The 16,596-nt window shown below is 44.2% G+C and overlaps 1 protein-coding gene across 2 annotated transcripts in view; it reads left to right on the top strand.

Annotated features, from left to right (window-relative positions):
- SH3RF2 (SH3 domain containing ring finger 2) overlaps nucleotides 1-15,428 on the top strand; it is a 143,513-nt gene extending 128,085 nt beyond the window's left edge. The window contains exon 11 of one of the 2 annotated variants that reach the window (XM_033406860.2): nucleotides 11,885-15,428. The gene's annotated coding sequence lies outside the window, so the exon portion shown is untranslated. Of the gene's footprint in view, nucleotides 1-265; nucleotides 3,329-11,884 lie in introns of those variants that run through there. The other variant, XM_033406861.2, reaches the window with a different exon arrangement.
- The last annotated feature ends 1,168 nt before the right edge of the window (nucleotides 15,429-16,596 follow it).

Raw genomic sequence — 16,596 nt, 5'->3', positions numbered from 1 at the left:
GATACAATCCATACCCTCCAAATGAAACAGAATATTCTTCCCATTGTCCACGATCTCTATAGAGTAACCTCTCTGAGAAATGTAAACAACGCCAGAGGCTGGCCATCCCCATTCCATCCAGCCTTCTTCCCCCATGCCCCGCATCAGACTCACTCCCTCCCAAACCAAATCCCATCTCTGCAGAGTCATATGAGGATTTGAAAGGGGCAGTACAAGTTGAACTCGCTGGGCACTGCCCATCATTTATTCTACCACCATGTTTCAGATATTTCTATGAGCTGGGTACTGCAATGAGAACAAGAGATACATTCTCTCCTATAATGTCCACCATAACCTTATAAGGCAAGTACAACTGTCCCCATTATAGAGCCAAGGAAACTGAGGCTTGAAGGGTAACCACAGACAGTGACAGAGCGAGTTTGATAGCTGCCCTCACCCTATCTAACTTCAGAGCCTAACTTGGGACTACGCTACATGAACCAAGAGACCATCCTTGATGTCAGGCCACTGACTTCAAACTGCAAGGAGGTGGCATAATGCAGTGGTTACAATTGCAGGCTCTGCTGCACAAAGACTGGGTCCAAATCTTCATTTACCACGTGCTAGCTATGTGATGCTGGGCAAGTTACTTAGCCTGTCTGAGCCTTGTCTTCTTAAATAGGAACGATAATAGTGCCAACCTCACTGGGCTATTGTGAGGGTTAACTGAGATGATAAAGTGACTGGAACCATGCTGGCACATAGTGAACACCTGATAAATGTTAGCCTTGAATGTTTTCAAGGAAGCAGACCATCGAAATTCCAGGTGAAAAAGCCGAAAAAAAGGGCCTGTCCGGGGATGTGGTGCTAAAAGGAGACCAAGTAGCCTAGTCATGGAGGTCACAACACAGTCTGAGTCCTGAAGGACAAGAAGAGTCAGGCAGACAAAGGGGTGGGTGCCCAAGCAGGGAAAGCAGCATTGGCAATGGGTTTAAACGTAGCAATCAAGCCGAGTTCTCTTGCACCTAAGTACAGAGGAATCTACTCCTTTGTGGAACATTCCCGGGATCCCAGTGGGATCCCTAGCACCTCACGTCTGAAGCCAGATATTCCATCCTGTGAGAGCTCCATCCCCTCAGCTAAGACTCAGAGTCCCTAGAAGAGGTGCCCCTTCACCCCGTGATCAGACCTGACACCTCAGTGCTAGGAAAGCTGCGGAGGGCAGGCTCTGCCTGGGGGCGGGGGCAGAGAGCAGGGGGGGCATCTGAGAGGTGAAGGAGGGGCACAACCAGCTGAGGACAGACTCTGAGGGCCACACCTAAGGAAATGGTGGAGTCACACTTGACTTGAGCAGCATCAAGGGCCTCACTTAAAACTTGTCTCCTTCCCTTATCACGGGGGACCAGCTGCACCTCCTCCACCCTTCCCCCTCCCACAGACAGAGCTTTTGTAGCAGGAAGAGTTTAAAGCGACGCCCTACCTGTGACTTGGTGAGATGCAGAGCTGACTCACTGACTTCCAACTTCCCTTGACAATTCAGAAGGTCCGTCCACGCCAGGCCTGCGCTCCCGACTGGCAGCCATCTGATGGGGCTGCAATTGCCGTGAAACGGACATGCGCTTTTCAATTTGCCACGCAACCCCAGTAGCCTGCTTCACTCACTCACACGACCTGCACCTGAACCGGGCACGTTCCCCTAGAGACTGCGTGCTTGACTTCATCTCCCAGAGGCATCATAAACCCCTTGAAAGTTACAGCTGGATCCCCAGACATCCACTGATCCAGGCACACAGGTCTCAGGAGCATAGCAGGCCAAGCCAGGGCCCTACAGGGTGTCGTTCAGTAGTTTTGAGGTGGGGACTAAGCCTCTGTGCTTTCAACAAGCTCCCCAAGTGATTCTGAGGCACATGAAGTATGAGAATCAAATTCACCTTTCTCATGTGGTATAGCAGAGCTGACATTTGGATCTGACATTCAGCAGGAGTATGACCTCACTGGTGGTTAATATATTGAAATCGTCCCGTACTGATAGGTGAATAGTAGATGCTCTGAGCTCCCCAAGACCTCTCCCCCCTCCCACACCCTGGCCCTTTCTCCATGTCGTCCTCCCCATCGCTTTCCCATCCAACAGCTAAAAAGCTAAGGCCAGCTGCAGCAATAAAGCCCTTCTTCATGCTGATTGGCTAGTGCCTATGCCATACTGATTACTAAATATCTTGACTGTTACCCTATTATAGAGAATAAGGCCCAGAGGTTGAGAGCACTGCTGTCAAACCTGACACCCTTCCCAACCCCCATCCTGGCCACTGTTCATCCCTCGACAAGCACCTTCATCAGGCCCCTAGCTTAGGAAAGGAGCTGACTTGGAGGATGAGCATTTCCATGCCTATTCACCTACCTTTTTCAGCTAAGAGTTTCATAGGCATAAGGAATGCACTTCAGCTTCCCAGCTCCTCTGGCATCATGTTGGCAGGTATGGAAGCACATAATTTGCTTCAATAAGATGAGCAGGACTCCATCTTGATCCTCTCCCCAGCCCCTATTCACACGGGCAGCCCCACAGCCTCTGACTCCCTTCCCAGGAAGTGAGAAGCTGAAGCAGATAGAATAACGAGGGCCTCTCAAGCCTCTCCAGCTGGGAGCAAGTATTTAACAAGCTGGGCTCTCCTGGGGCAGCAGCTGCTGTCACTGATGCTTCTCTTACTTAGTCTTGAGAGTAAAGACTCCAGTTCCCCCTTGGGCTAAGTGAAAGGAGTGTTAGCACTTACAGAAACCTCTTAGGTGAGCCTGAAAGGCAGTCACCTAGGGGAATGTGTTTGGCAGGCAAGACTAAGCCAGAGGAATTAACTCCAGAGAGCCCTGCAGCAGGTTGGTGTCCCTGAGGATGAATCTCACAAGGACGTTTTTCTTGAAATAGAGCAATGTTAAATGATGATCAAAGCCACCTGCTGTTGGCCAGGCCATAGTATTGTGCCCTAGACCAGAGCAGAAACAAAATGTTCCCAGGAAGCCCTTCTGCCTATTGACCTATACTTTGACAAATGGAATGCAGCAGAGGTGGGATCAAAGATGACGGGATGGAGGAGCATTAGATTCACCCATCCAACCATCCATCCATCCCTCCATCTATTCATTCAACAACAGTTCATTCATCACGTACTCTGGACCAGGCTCTATGAGAGGCAACAGAAATAAAGTAGTTACCAGGATAGATAAAAATACATATGGCCCTCACAGAATGTTGTTTCTTATTACTTTTTTCTGGATTTTGGGCTCCTTTCTGCTTTTCTCCCCTTTTATAATTAAATGTTCTATAGAAATATATAGGATAATAAAACCAATAACCATATACCCACCACCTAGCTTTTTAAAAAATAATTGAAACCTGCTGTGTGCTTCTCCCAGTCCCATTCCTTCCTTCCCCACCTCCCCACTTCCTTCACAACCACTATCCTGAATTCCATGCTTATCACTCCCTGTAAAATTCCCAATCATGTACCATATGGAACTCTGAGTGCAGCTCATAGAGGTACTCAGTAAGCACTAGTCAAAGCAAATATTGCAACCTGGGGCCATAGATACCCTGCCTGAATATTTGAACTCCCATCTGGCTTCTGTCACTGGGACTCTAAAGCTTTGATTCATTGCTGGGAATTGAGATTTTGATGCACCAGCATCTCTGGTTTTGAGAAGTTTGAGTTTAAAGGGGTTTTTACAAGAGTTCTTCCAAGTACAGCTGTTTTAGGAGGACTTGTTGCTCCTGAGTAGAGAAAATATGGGTTGTGGCTGTGCCTGCATTGTTTGAATACAGAGTTTTCTACCTAGCTCTCCTCTGGGTGTTGTCTGGAGCCTCTGGGTAGCCAACTGCAAAAACCAGAGTAGCTCCTCAACTTCTGAAACTAAAACAGATCTTGCTGCTGCTGCCACCAAATTCTTATAAGAACCTCGTGAAGAGTGCAGAGAAAAGTTATTTTTGTCCCCAGACTACAGATCAAAAAACCGAGACTCCGGATATTTCAATGCCTTGATTAAGGTCACATAATTAGTTTGAGATGGAAGGGAGACTACTGATTCTTCATCCAGCAATAACTGTCACCATTTACTGAGCACCTACTGTGTACCAAGCACTGTACATGCATTATGCCATCCAATCCTACCCAACCCTATGAATGCAGGTACTGCTATTATTCCATTTTAGGGATTAGAATTATGACTCACAGGTCAAATGACGTGTCCAAGGCAACAAGAACTAGAACCCAGGACTCTAAATCCAAACCTTAATCTTAAATCACCACATCCCTCTTCTTCAATAGCAACTGTAAGCACATAACATGGTTGAGGTTGGAGAGGTTGCACAAATGTGTGTGTGCTGCTGAGACCACAGGGGTGAGGATGAAGACGGGGGTGGGGGAATGGTTTAACTCAGGCGGTCAAGCCCTCCCAGAGAATAAGTGTTGGGTTGGCCAAAAAATTCGTTCAGGTTCTTCCATAACATCTTAACAGAAAAACCCAAACGAACTCTTTAGCCAACCCATACAAGGGTCTTATCATCCAAGAAGTAGGGACGGGAAAGAAGGTGACTGAGAGTGTTCTGTACAGAGAAATCCAAAAAGCAAATCTACGCCTGCTGCAAGGGCGGCCAGACACAGCCCAGCAACTTGTAAAAGAACCAAAGCTTGCAATGTGGTTCTGGATCATTGACATCAAAACACAATGATTATTTTGCATTCCCTAGATCTCTCCCTCTTCTTGAGTTTACTTCCAGTTTTGCCTGTCCTCACTCTAAAGGATACAGAGTCCAGAAGAAGGGGAACATGATTTCCAAAATGACCCCCACTTTCATCTTCTCTGTGGGAACAAGAGGACTCAGAGAGCTGACACCTTCCAGTGTTCCATGCTGGTATTTTTCCGAAGTTCAAAGGCAATTGCTTTCGGGGGCGGGTGGGTAAATACACACCCACAGATGCAAGCTAATTATGCAGATAGGGTCACTGCTGGATGGACAAGAGCTGCAGCCTGGTAAGGACTAAAAGGATGCCAGCCAAGACCCAGGGAGAAAGGCAAAATGCATTCGCAAAGGCCATTTTGTGTATCCCTGGTGAACACTGTTAGAATCAATGCTAGCGTGACCGACCGACTTGATGAAGGCCACTTGCAATGTCAGAGTTTGACGGCTGTCAGTCGCACGTGTCCTAGAGGCCAGAGCCATCCTAATGTCCTTCCCATGAAAACAACTCCCTGGACCATCTGAGAGGATTGTGAGAACTATTTGCAGTCAGGAGACTCTCACAAATAAGCAAAAGCAAGCGTGAATCAAAACATAAGGAGACAGCAAAAACGCCTGGGGGACCATAGAGGAATTCAAACAAATATCACCTTCAAAGGGTTGTACCTGGATCCCTACGCCTTCCCCACCCAGTTCCTTGGGAGATGCTTTCCATCTCTGTCTAGGAGAGAGCTGGAGGACCGCACTGCCTGAGGTCTGCCTGAGGAGAACATGTCAGTCACAGCTCGAGAGAGATGGCATCAGCTTCCATGACAAAGGACAGAGCAGTCATACAGCCGGAAGGCGCCATACTGTTTGGAATGGAAGGCTAATTTTAGATATCAGAACCACATTTCCAAATATTCCATCCTGCACATTCTATTGATAAACTGAATTCTTTTTTAAGCTTACAGTCTTTTTAGATTTGGCAAATTTGATAGCTTGGACCTTCTTCATGGAGACCTCCAGTAAAGGACTAAATTTTAACACATCAGTCAACAAGGATTTGGGGGTAGCTATTCTAGCTGTATTCCCAATCCACTAGAACTTTACAAGATATGGAGAAACAATATAATAGCTAGGGTGACGGGTTTTGGAACCAAATTATCTGGGGTTTGGTCCCAGCTTGTCACTTACTAGTTAGGTTTCCTTTGGCAAATGACTGAAGCAACTTGAGAAAGCTACACCACCTCCCTAAACCTGCTTTCTCATCTGTAAAATGGGAATCAGAACCTCCACCTCATAGGGTTCTCAGCAGGATTAAATGAGATCATGCTTGTACAGCTCTGATGGTGATACGGGGTACATCAAAGTGTTCAATAAATGGTAGCTATTACCCATAAGTGGGAATGGAGGCACAATTCAAAAACAGAGTACAAGAAAGAGCTAGGCTCAGAAGCAAGAGCAGGGAGTAATGAAGAAGTGTTTCAGCTGTCAGGAGAGCTCCACTGAGGTGAAACAGGTTCTGAAAGATGGCAGCATGGAGAAATGAAGAGGAAACCACCTGGGGTCTGGAATCACATATCCCTGGGCTCAAATCCTGGCCCCACCACTTCTTGGCTGTCTGACCTTGGACCAAGTTAACTAACCTCTCTGAGACTTTCTTTACTCATCTGAGGAGTGAAAACAATAATCAACACTTCACAGAGTCACTGGGAAGATTAAGTAAGACAGATAGGCCAGATGCTGGCGTGCAGAAGGGACCCTAGCAGTGAATTCTGCAGTCATGACAAAGGCAGGTGATCAGGAGAAATGCTAAAATAAGAACAGAATCTTCTTACTACCATTCATTACACGTCTACTAAATGCCAGGGACTGAGCTAACCCCTTAGAGGGTCATTTACAGGGTGGTTAAAAGCACAGTGAGTCAGGTGACCGGGATTCAAATCCAGGCTCTGCGTTTCCTCCCTGTGTGATCACGGGGAAGTCATTTAATCTTCCCAAACTTTAGTCCCCTTGCTTGTAAAATGCAGGTTCTAACTGTGCTTTCCTTGAGTGGTTTGGTGGGGATTAAAAGAGATAATGGGCATGAGGTCATTAGCACAGTGCCCAGCTCTTAGAAAATGCTCTGTGACGTTAGCTATCTTGACTGTTTACATGCCTTTTCTCATTTAACATTCACAACAATCCCATGAGTTGGGTGTTATTGTCCCCTATTTATGGATCAAACAGATCTGAGGCTCTGAGGATAAATCACTTGTCTAAGGTCACAGAAAGGAAGCAGTGGGGCTGGCTCTGTAAGACTAGAAATCTCAGCTTCTTTGTTCTCTTCACTTTTCAGATCAGCTGGTCAGTGGCACCAGGGTTGAGGAAATATGACAGTTATTTTTAAATGTATCTCATGCCATAACCCTCATCAGTCTTTTGTCTTCTGGTTGTCCCTATCACCTCACCTCCTCATCTGTTGAAGGTTTGAGGTTTAAGGTCATCTGTGACCCCGAATGCAGCCGGTGGGCACCTTGGTGCTGCCCCTCTGGGCACTCACTTGCAGCTTCACAAGGTTGACAAGGTTTATGAAATGTCCATTCTGATTTGCAAATAGGTCTGACATGGACATGCTTCCAGCTGGCTGGTGATTTCGATAACAACCCCTCCTCCTCGGTGCTAATTAACAGAAATTAAATGTCCCTGGCACACTTTGTAATTCAGAAAATGCATGTGCTGATTAGTTAATCCCCAGCTGGACACGCCATTATGACCAAGGGGCTCCAGGCCAAAGTCCTAGCTCTCACTCCATCTCCATTTAAAGTCACAGAATGTTTTCTTCCTGGGTAGAAATCAGTGTCACCTCATTCATTTATTCATTCATTTTCATTCAACAAATACTGATTGAGCATCTATGTGTGTGAGGTTTTGTCCCATACAGTTGGGATACAGCAGTGAACAAAGCAAGTAATGTTCCTGCCTTCATGAACGGGAGTAAATGGCAAACCATTAAACACACAGGATTGTTTCTATATGACAGATGTTATGAAGGAAACAAGGGGGGGATGGAGAATGGCTGGGGGGGTATGCACTACATTGGGTAGGGTGGCCAGGAAAGGATTCTCCAAGGAGGTGAGATTTCAACTGAGATTTGAAGACTGAGAAGGAATCGGACATGCAGCATAGTGAGATAAAGAGGAACAAGCTCAAAGTGTCAAGGAAATTCATTCATCAAACATTTTTGATCATACATTCAATATGTGTTGAATGAACAATTGAAGAATAAATGAATCCTCTTTTTCCTGCCAAGAAGGACCTTCACAGGAAAGATGAACTTATGGGCGATGCCACAAGCTTAGAGGCAAGTTACTTCCATTTTCTCCAGCCCTGTTTCACCTCTCAAACAAGGGGCTTGGCTCAGGCACTAGCATTCCAGGACTGCAGGATCTTAAGTACTCACCTTCCAAAGGGACTGGCCCTCACAGCTCTTTAAAGCCATGATTCTGCAGCAAGCAAAAAGCAATGTCATTTTTCTACGCAGTCAAAATGGTTGTTTCGAATTATGTAGACAAGGCATAAAACGTCATCTGCTTTGTTATCATTATGATATATGTATTGAATTCCCACGCCCACTTACTCATTCCAAGAATATTATTATTAGTTGCGAGTCTCCCTCTCCCCTTCCCTCCCTCCCTCCCTCTTCCTCCCCACCCCCCCCCCATCTCCTTCACTCTCTTCCGCTCACCTTTCTCTGGCCTAGCAGTGGAGAGCCCAGGCTATAGAATCAGAACACCCATTGGATCTCAAGTGTGACTCACTGTGTGACTTTGAGCAAGTCACTTCACCTCTCTGAGTCTCAATTTTCTCATCTGTATAATAGGAAGAATAATAGAGGCCCTCTCATGACAATCATATAAAGTAAATACTGAGCTATTGTTATCCTCATTTTGTGGATTAGGATGTAAAATTTTAAGAACTCTATTCAGGTTTTTAAGGCAAAAGAGACTCCAGTAATGAGTGTGACCATGAGCCGGTTTAATGATCTGTATCCACCACCTGTAGGGTTTTCCATTCTTTGAGATAATCAAGAACCAGGAACATAATAAATAGCCTTGAAGAGGTCTCTTAATTTATAGTAATACTTTTGAGCCAACAATGATAGACAGACCCCCTGCCTTGTGCCAGACACTTTTATGTGCTTTACTTATATTGACTGATTTTAAAATCTCACTACAACCATACAAAGTAAATACTATTACTATGCCCATTTTACAGGTAAAGAAACTAAGACCTAGAGAGATTAAATAGTTTCCATGGGGTCATACAGTTGGGACTTGGTGGAGCTTGGGAATAAACCCAGGCAATCGGACCCCAGTGGATGCTGCTAGCTGCTTGCCACCTCATTTAAGATGAGACACAAAAGCTTTCCTGCAGACATCAGGGTTTTCTACTTCAAGCAGACCTGTCCCCTGAGTGCTCAATAAGCAAAGTATTATTACCTGCCTAATCCTAAAACCCCTGGTCTGTAGACACAGGACTGATAAGAGCTGCTACCCAGTACTGTACAACGCCAGCCATAGGTAAATTCACCCCTCCTGCCACTGATGGGATTTTTGAGTGTCCATTAAAATGTCAGTGGATCTTAGAGTTAAACTTCTTTCTACATCATTTAGCACAACCTGGAAGATCAGATTCATGTGGCAGCTGGCCTTCCCTTGGCAGTTACTTCCTTATTACTTCCCTGTCCCTGCGCTCACCCTCAGAAATGCTACATCACAACAAAGGTAGTTAAAGAGCTAACAAACCACCACTACTCCCTTGAGATCCAGAAGCAGTTGTCTCAAATCACCTTGCCTCCAGTCTCAGAGGGATATGCCCCCAGCTGCTGATGCCAGGCCTGATGTGCAGATCAAAGCAGCCATTTCCAGGCCCCCTGTGATAGCAACGGGTTGACCCATCTCCAGAGGCAGGTGCCCAGCATCAGTGCCGGTACCCACTTAGGCACAGGGAGGAGAAGCAGACTATGTCTAACACAGGTGTCTTCCCTTTTTAGGGATAAAAGTTGTGAATAGCAGGCTGAAACTCCGGCCCGTGTTTGGGGGTGTACGATGGAGACAGCATAACTCCAAATCCTGCATAACTTATTGTCATGATAGGACGCAGAATGCGTCCTCATAATCACAGGCTTTCTATTCATTCCTGCTTCTCGCGTTGAATAGGAAGCAGCCACCTGGAGCCTCCAATGGCTCTTACTTGCTGTTATTCTGAGTGGAGCACGTAAGTCCTGTCTTGCATGGGCAGGCCCTGAGAGCGCAGAGAAGCTCAGTTGTTAGCCCAGATGTGGCTGCCTGCTTGAAAGCTCAGGCTCCTTCTGTACACTTAGTCTCTGTAGCCACAATTCATGCTTCTGCCTTTGGAGAGTGGGTTTTGATCAGACTCCCAAAACCGATACTTCCCATAAACTCTGCTTGCAAGATCCAGCTGTCCTGTGCCACCCCGCAAAGAATGAACCTGTCTGTGATCACCACTAAATTTCCCCAAAGACAAAACTGGCCTGTTAAATCAGCAGGAGTCGTTGGATAGAGAAGGACTCAGGCTCCAAAAGAAAGACATTGGGCAGGAGATAGAAAACTCCCTCTCCTACTTATTTCCTGTTTTACTGGGTTTTCATGGGAATTCACTTGTGGACACACTCCGAGCCTGGGTCTTTTAGAAAGCAAATCTTTTTACATGTTATTGGACCAATTTCCCATCATCCTTTTAGCTTTCTCCTGTCCCCCTTCAGCATGGTCAGTTGGGACTTCATTTGCACTCAGAAGGGCCAAGAGCCAAGCACTGGCAGCAAAGTCACAGAGAGCAGCCGGCTCCTGTGATGCCCATCCAAACCGCCTGCCCTCACCTGGACAAGGGGCAGCTGGAAGTGTTGGCTGCACTTCCTTCCGAGCATCCTCAGCCTCGGGAAGAGAAGAGGCACCAGGGGCTAGGCAGGAAGGGGAGGACATTGGCTACATGTGTGGGGATGACAGGAATGCAGGTTGGGTTTGGAAATCAAAAATAAAATATTTGAGGCTTTGGAGAAATTCTGGGGGCTCGTGAATTTTAACTTTATTTTTTAAATAATTTCAGACTTCTGGAAATGTTGCTAAAATAGTACAAGGAATTCCTGTATACCCTTCAGGACTAGGTTCCCTAGATATTAACATTTTACTATGTTTGTTTTGATCCTCTCTTTTATATATGTAGGTACATATATATTAATTATTAAATTAAAATTTAATATAAATTATATATATAATTTTTCTGAACCGTTTGGAAGTAAGCTAAAAATCAAGTGCCTGTTTTCCCCTAAACATTTCAGTGTGTATTTCCTAAAAACAAGGGTGTTACATAATCACAATGCAATTACCAAAATCAGGAAATTAACACTGATATAGCACTATTAACTACAGATCTTATCCAATTGTCCCATTCTTTTCCTTTACGGAGAAAACAGATTTTGATGTCTTGTCTAAGATCCCATCTAGGACCACATATTGCATTTGTCATATCTCTTTAGTTTCTTTTAATCTGGAACAGTTCCTCAAGATTCATTGTCTTCCGTGATCCTGGCATTTCAAAGAATATAGGCCATTTATTTTATAGAATGTCTCTCAATTAGGCTTTGTCTGACATTTCTTAATCAATAGATTCAGATTATTCATTTTGGGCAGTAATGGATGATAATCCTTACAAATAATCAAATAGGAATCCCTGAGTCCATACTATATAAAGAAATGAGGGAGAAGGAAAAGCTCTTCCTTACAGTACAGGGCCAACTAAAAATTGTAGAAGGAATGATGGAATTTTTTAAAATCCCAGTTTGACAACCACTGCAGTAACAATTGGTTCGAGCAAAAGTCATCTATGGATTAAAACTAGTGTATCAGAGTATCTCCTCAAAAGATACTTATTAATCACAAATGGGAAAATAACAATTTTATAGTGAAGAAAGCTGGTAGACAACCACCTTAACCAAAAGATCAAAGTTAGCATCTCCAGTAATGGGGAAGTAGATAGTGTGTACCTCCCGATATGACGAACAGAGGACACGACATCTCTTTTGTGAAATGGAAAGACAAATTCCTGCCCAAAAGACTTAAGAATTTTAAAGAACTACAGTTCTAACCAGGCTGCATTCACACACAATAGATTCTAAAATCCTTTTCACCTTCACAGACCCCACCTTGGAGATCTTCCCAGGAGGAGCTAGCAATAACCGGTTACTGAAGAGAGCAAATCGTCTGCTTGAATGGAAACCGCTCGGTACAGAGCTGTGGACCATGTGATACTCCTTGGACATCAGGGATGGTACAGGAATACCAGTAGGCTGGCCTCCAAGACAGCAGGGTAATAGGAGAAAAAGCAAATGTGTCTTCCCACAGTATCAATGGGTGGCGGGCCAGGTTGGAGAAAAGCACGTGAGTCATGTGCCGCTACACGTTACACCAGACTCCTGGCCCTCCTGTTATTCTGTTCTGCTGTCAAAGCCAAACTTTGTCTTGCCAATTTCTCACACCTTGGCACCTAACTGACAAATGAAAAGACCGAACATCAAATGCCTCCCAACACTGTGTCTGGCCTATTGCTCCAGCTCAGATTTAGAGCAGTACAGGGGATGGCATGATATTCTCCTCTCAGATGTTCAAGCCAGAGAGGCTAGTGCTTCTTCACAATGTCCCCAGCCTTCACTCCCTCCCCTGACTGTGCCTCCTGCATCACGCCACCACATCCACATTCTTTTCCATTCCAATTCCGTTCTGTCTTTCCACCCTGATACTTTCTGATCCAGAGGGTTCTTGTTAGAATATACCAATCAAGGAAATAAGGACTTAGTACATAAATAATCTCAGACAAGAAACGTGCATGATGTTATAAGGGAGATGCCACAGACTGCAGTGCTATTTCAAGTCTAAAGATATAAAAATCAGTTATAACCATGCAGGCTTTTTTGTTCAGAAATAAGTCATCTTAAAGAAGTCAAAAGAAGATATTCTACCCCTATTTTTTCAAAAAACTATAATTTAAAATATAAATTTTAAATTATCTGTGCTAACCTGAGAGAGAGATTGTACAGATAAATGAAACGCACAAATACCCCCAGACTCTTTGAGCCACGTGTTTTCATCTTCTCCCCCATCTTAAGACATCAGTAAGAGTTTCATTTCTAAAAGCACATGCCACCTTGATTACCAAAGACGATGACAGGAACGCAGCATGATTTGGATGTGTATTGATAGATGGTTTTGAAGTTCAGTATCATAATTTTGCACTGAAGCATCCCCCGTCTTTCATCCAGTCCTGCTGGTAAGGAGCCAAGCCAAACCATGAGCTGAGTAAGGACTGTATTTTGTGGTTACAGAAATGTTTTCCTCTGTGTGAAGCTGTCACTTGCAGGGCTCAAACTGGCACCTGTGTCTTAATGGGATGACTAACTTAATGGACTTCTTAATCATAGCCTTCTCTTGGTTAACCCCAGGGGAAGGTGATAATAGGCAACAAGAAGCCCCACAGCATTGGCTTTATCTGCCAAGAGGTGGGTGAGAAGCAAGAGGTATGATGAGACCACAGAAAGGCCAATGCAGTGACAACGTCTCCTTCTTACATGTGGTCCATGATGGTACTGCCAATTGTTGGTCATCCCTTTTCTCTGAACTACTGTGACTAAATGTTGGTTCCATTTCCTCTGGAATGAATTCGGGTTTGGCTGGCTCCTCAGAAGCAATGAATAGAGAGATGCTGCCTTCAGATTCTTGTTACAATCATGAGGCCTTACAACCCACCTATAGGTAGGTTTCAAAGACTTCACTTGCCAGGGCAAAGTCATAGAGTGTCAGAGTTGGAAGGAATTTTAGTTTTATAGGTGATATACAGAAAGGTTAAGTATAGGCAAACTGTCCCCACAAAAGCAAGTTGTATAAGCTGGGTGGGGATGGGGGAACAATACAACTTTTAACGCCCAGAAACCATTAGACCACATTGGCTAATTATAGCTTTGTCCCCAAGGCCCTCTCGCTCAGACTTTCTTCTTAGACTGGCTTCCCCCTCTCACATTTAGAATAACAGGAAACCACCACTCCTAATTTTTACACTTGCTGTTTTTTCTTCTCTGGGAACTTTCCATGTCTTATAGTATCATGGAGGGTTTTATGAAGATTTCAATTTCCTTTGAAACTGCTTAGCCAAATAAACAAAATATTTTTTTTCTAAAGCACAAAATGAAGACTATGATTTGTTCCCACCCAAACTCAGAGGCATAAGAAAAGCTCCCCCATTTGCTAAAGTTTTCATCTCCAGACTGTGAGCTCCAGCACATATATTCCAAATTGTCGTGGGTCAAAAAGTGCTGGAGGTGGTGGGAATGCAGCCAAGGACGAAGTAGAATGATTAGAATGAGGTCAGCCCAGAAATGCACCAGAGAATAGTCTGCTAACCATGAAGTCTGAGTTTCATCTTCTGGAATTGTTGCTTCTTATTACTGCATGCTGGGTCAGGGGGAGAGGGTGTTGTTTAGGGGGAAAAAGGAGGAAAGAGAAAATGAAAGAGGAGAAAACTTCACTCCTCCATGGGAATATCAGCAGAAAATCTATAGACTCTTGTGTCTCTGCTTCTTTTTTCAGTACAATGTTTTTAATAGACCAAAAGACAATCTTTATGATGTAATAGGTATGTGAATAATGTTTATAAAAAGGGTATATATAACATGTTAGTCATTATCAACTATTGTACAAATAAACCTTAGATATGTAAAATATATAAACATATAAAAATTATTTTATAGGGCAGTGGACACTTTTCATATCTTCGTTCCAAAAAATAGAGAGTTCCAGGGCTGGCATCTTATTCTTCATTAGTATATTGCACTGTAAAGCCAAAAGGTTTGGTGGAGTTTCATTTGTTTGCTTTCTGGTTTTGTAATTTATAATAATCTGAATGGATTACTTTGAAATGTCTGTTGCATATGTGTTGGTATTGTTTGCCCACACGGAGTCATCAGAGATCCGTCCCACATTTTGCATCCTGGAAAATCAAAAGGAACTTTCTAGTGAGAAGAAAAACACAGAGAAGCCTCCACTGTTGGGTAACTCAAATTTGTACCTCTAACAGCTTCTTGTAAGTCTGAGGAAATGGGAAGTTTAAGATCAAATTTGTTGTCTCTCACTTAAGCACTGGGCATTGGATAACTTTTCTGCTGGGAAGCAAGTACATAGTTTTGTTAAGTTCTTTCTTCATGGACTTGACATGTTCTAGGGGAAACTAGAAGTCATGGCCCTGAGCCACCTTTCTTCAGGACTACTCTCCACCATCCGTTTTCAAAGAACCATCCACATATTTATTCTCTGATGTTCCGTGATTCATTGGCAGACTCAATGCTTTCAGAGCCCAGAGTTTTATTTGTTTGGGTTTGTGGCTCTAAAGAAGTGTTAAGTTTGCTCTACCACCAAGACTGATCAGAAGAAGCAAAGGGGAAAAGGGAGCTCCCTTGCTGGAGAGGTTCGCTTGCACCTCTGACCACCTCTGACCACAGCCAAGAGAAGCACTGGGCCAGTAGCCGGTGTGTGAAATGCCATCTACTCTTCACACAGTGAGGGGTCATCGTGTGACAGTGGAGAGGTCACCCAAGTCTCTTTTGCCAAAAATGCATATTGTTCCCAGCTGTAAGCTTGTGAAGCACAATATGTGTTTTTGCATGAAACAATAAAAGAGGTTTATTTTCACTTAATAGACCCGTCCCTCAGGCCTGGTGTTTTCAGTAGCTGGCTTGGAGCAGGGAGTACTTTATCATGTATTAAACGCCAACATTGCGCATTTTATTGTTCCCAAAGAGCTTTGGCCCCTGGCAGCTGCCCTGGACATCCAAAAGGAGGGCTGAGAGGAGTCCTTCGTCAGACTGGAATTGCTTAGTTTCAGTGGGGATGGCTGAGCGCAGGGGTGAGTGACACTTCCCCTCAACACTCACCAGGCTGAGTTCGCCTCCCTAGAGCAAACTCCGGTTTGCGCAACCACGAGGGCCCAAGAAGGCCTCTTAGCCAGAAACTTTCTCTGCTTACTTAGTGCAGGAGTTAGTAGCACAGCCTCAATAGCCTGACTGCCTGTCACTTACCAGCTGTGTGGCCTTGGGCAAGTTACTTAACCTCTCTGTGACTCAGGTTCTTGTCTGGAAAATGGAGCTGTAATACCTCCTTCCTGAGGGATGTTAAGGATGAAATGTCTTAAAACAAGTAGAGTGCTTTGAACAGTGCCTGGCAATACAAGCACTCAATACAATTCATGTTTTACCACCTTCAACCAATTATATATTAATATATTATATTATTATTTACCTAATGTTCTTCTTTTAATTAACTCAATTTTAATCTAAAACTTGATAGAAAACTTTATATCCCAACTGTAAATGGAAAATTATATCATTTGCAGCAAATATAAGGTAACAGTAAATAGTAATAATAGCTGATATTTACCAAGTCCTTGCTCCTTCCCAGTCATTGTGCTAAGTGTCTTGACTTGTTAAAATACTCACAACCCTATGAGGACAGTACTGTCATTTTACAGAGGAGGAAACTGAGGTACTAACAGATTAGCAAATTTTCCTGTAGTTACACAATTAGTAAATGAAGGAGGCAGTCCAGCTTCAGACCCCAAGCTCCTCAGCATTGCTCTGTGCTGCCATGTTAACAAGAACAAAAGTATTCTATTCCCATGGTAGATGGTTGGTGAATTAGCTTCCTAGGGCTGCTGTGGTAACAAAGTACCACAAACTGGGTGGCTTAAAACAACAGAAACTTATTCTCTCACAGTTCTGTAGGCCAGAAGTCCAAAGTCAAGATGCTGGCAGGGTAGTGCTCCCTCCAAAACCTCTAGGAGAGGATCTTCCCTTGCCTCTTGCAGCT

This window comes from Orcinus orca, chromosome 3 (genome assembly GCF_937001465.1).
Source record: "Orcinus orca chromosome 3, mOrcOrc1.1, whole genome shotgun sequence".
In the NCBI taxonomy this organism is placed as follows: domain Eukaryota; kingdom Metazoa; phylum Chordata; class Mammalia; order Artiodactyla; family Delphinidae; genus Orcinus; species Orcinus orca.
This window is presented reverse-complemented; position numbering and strand designations above follow the sequence as displayed.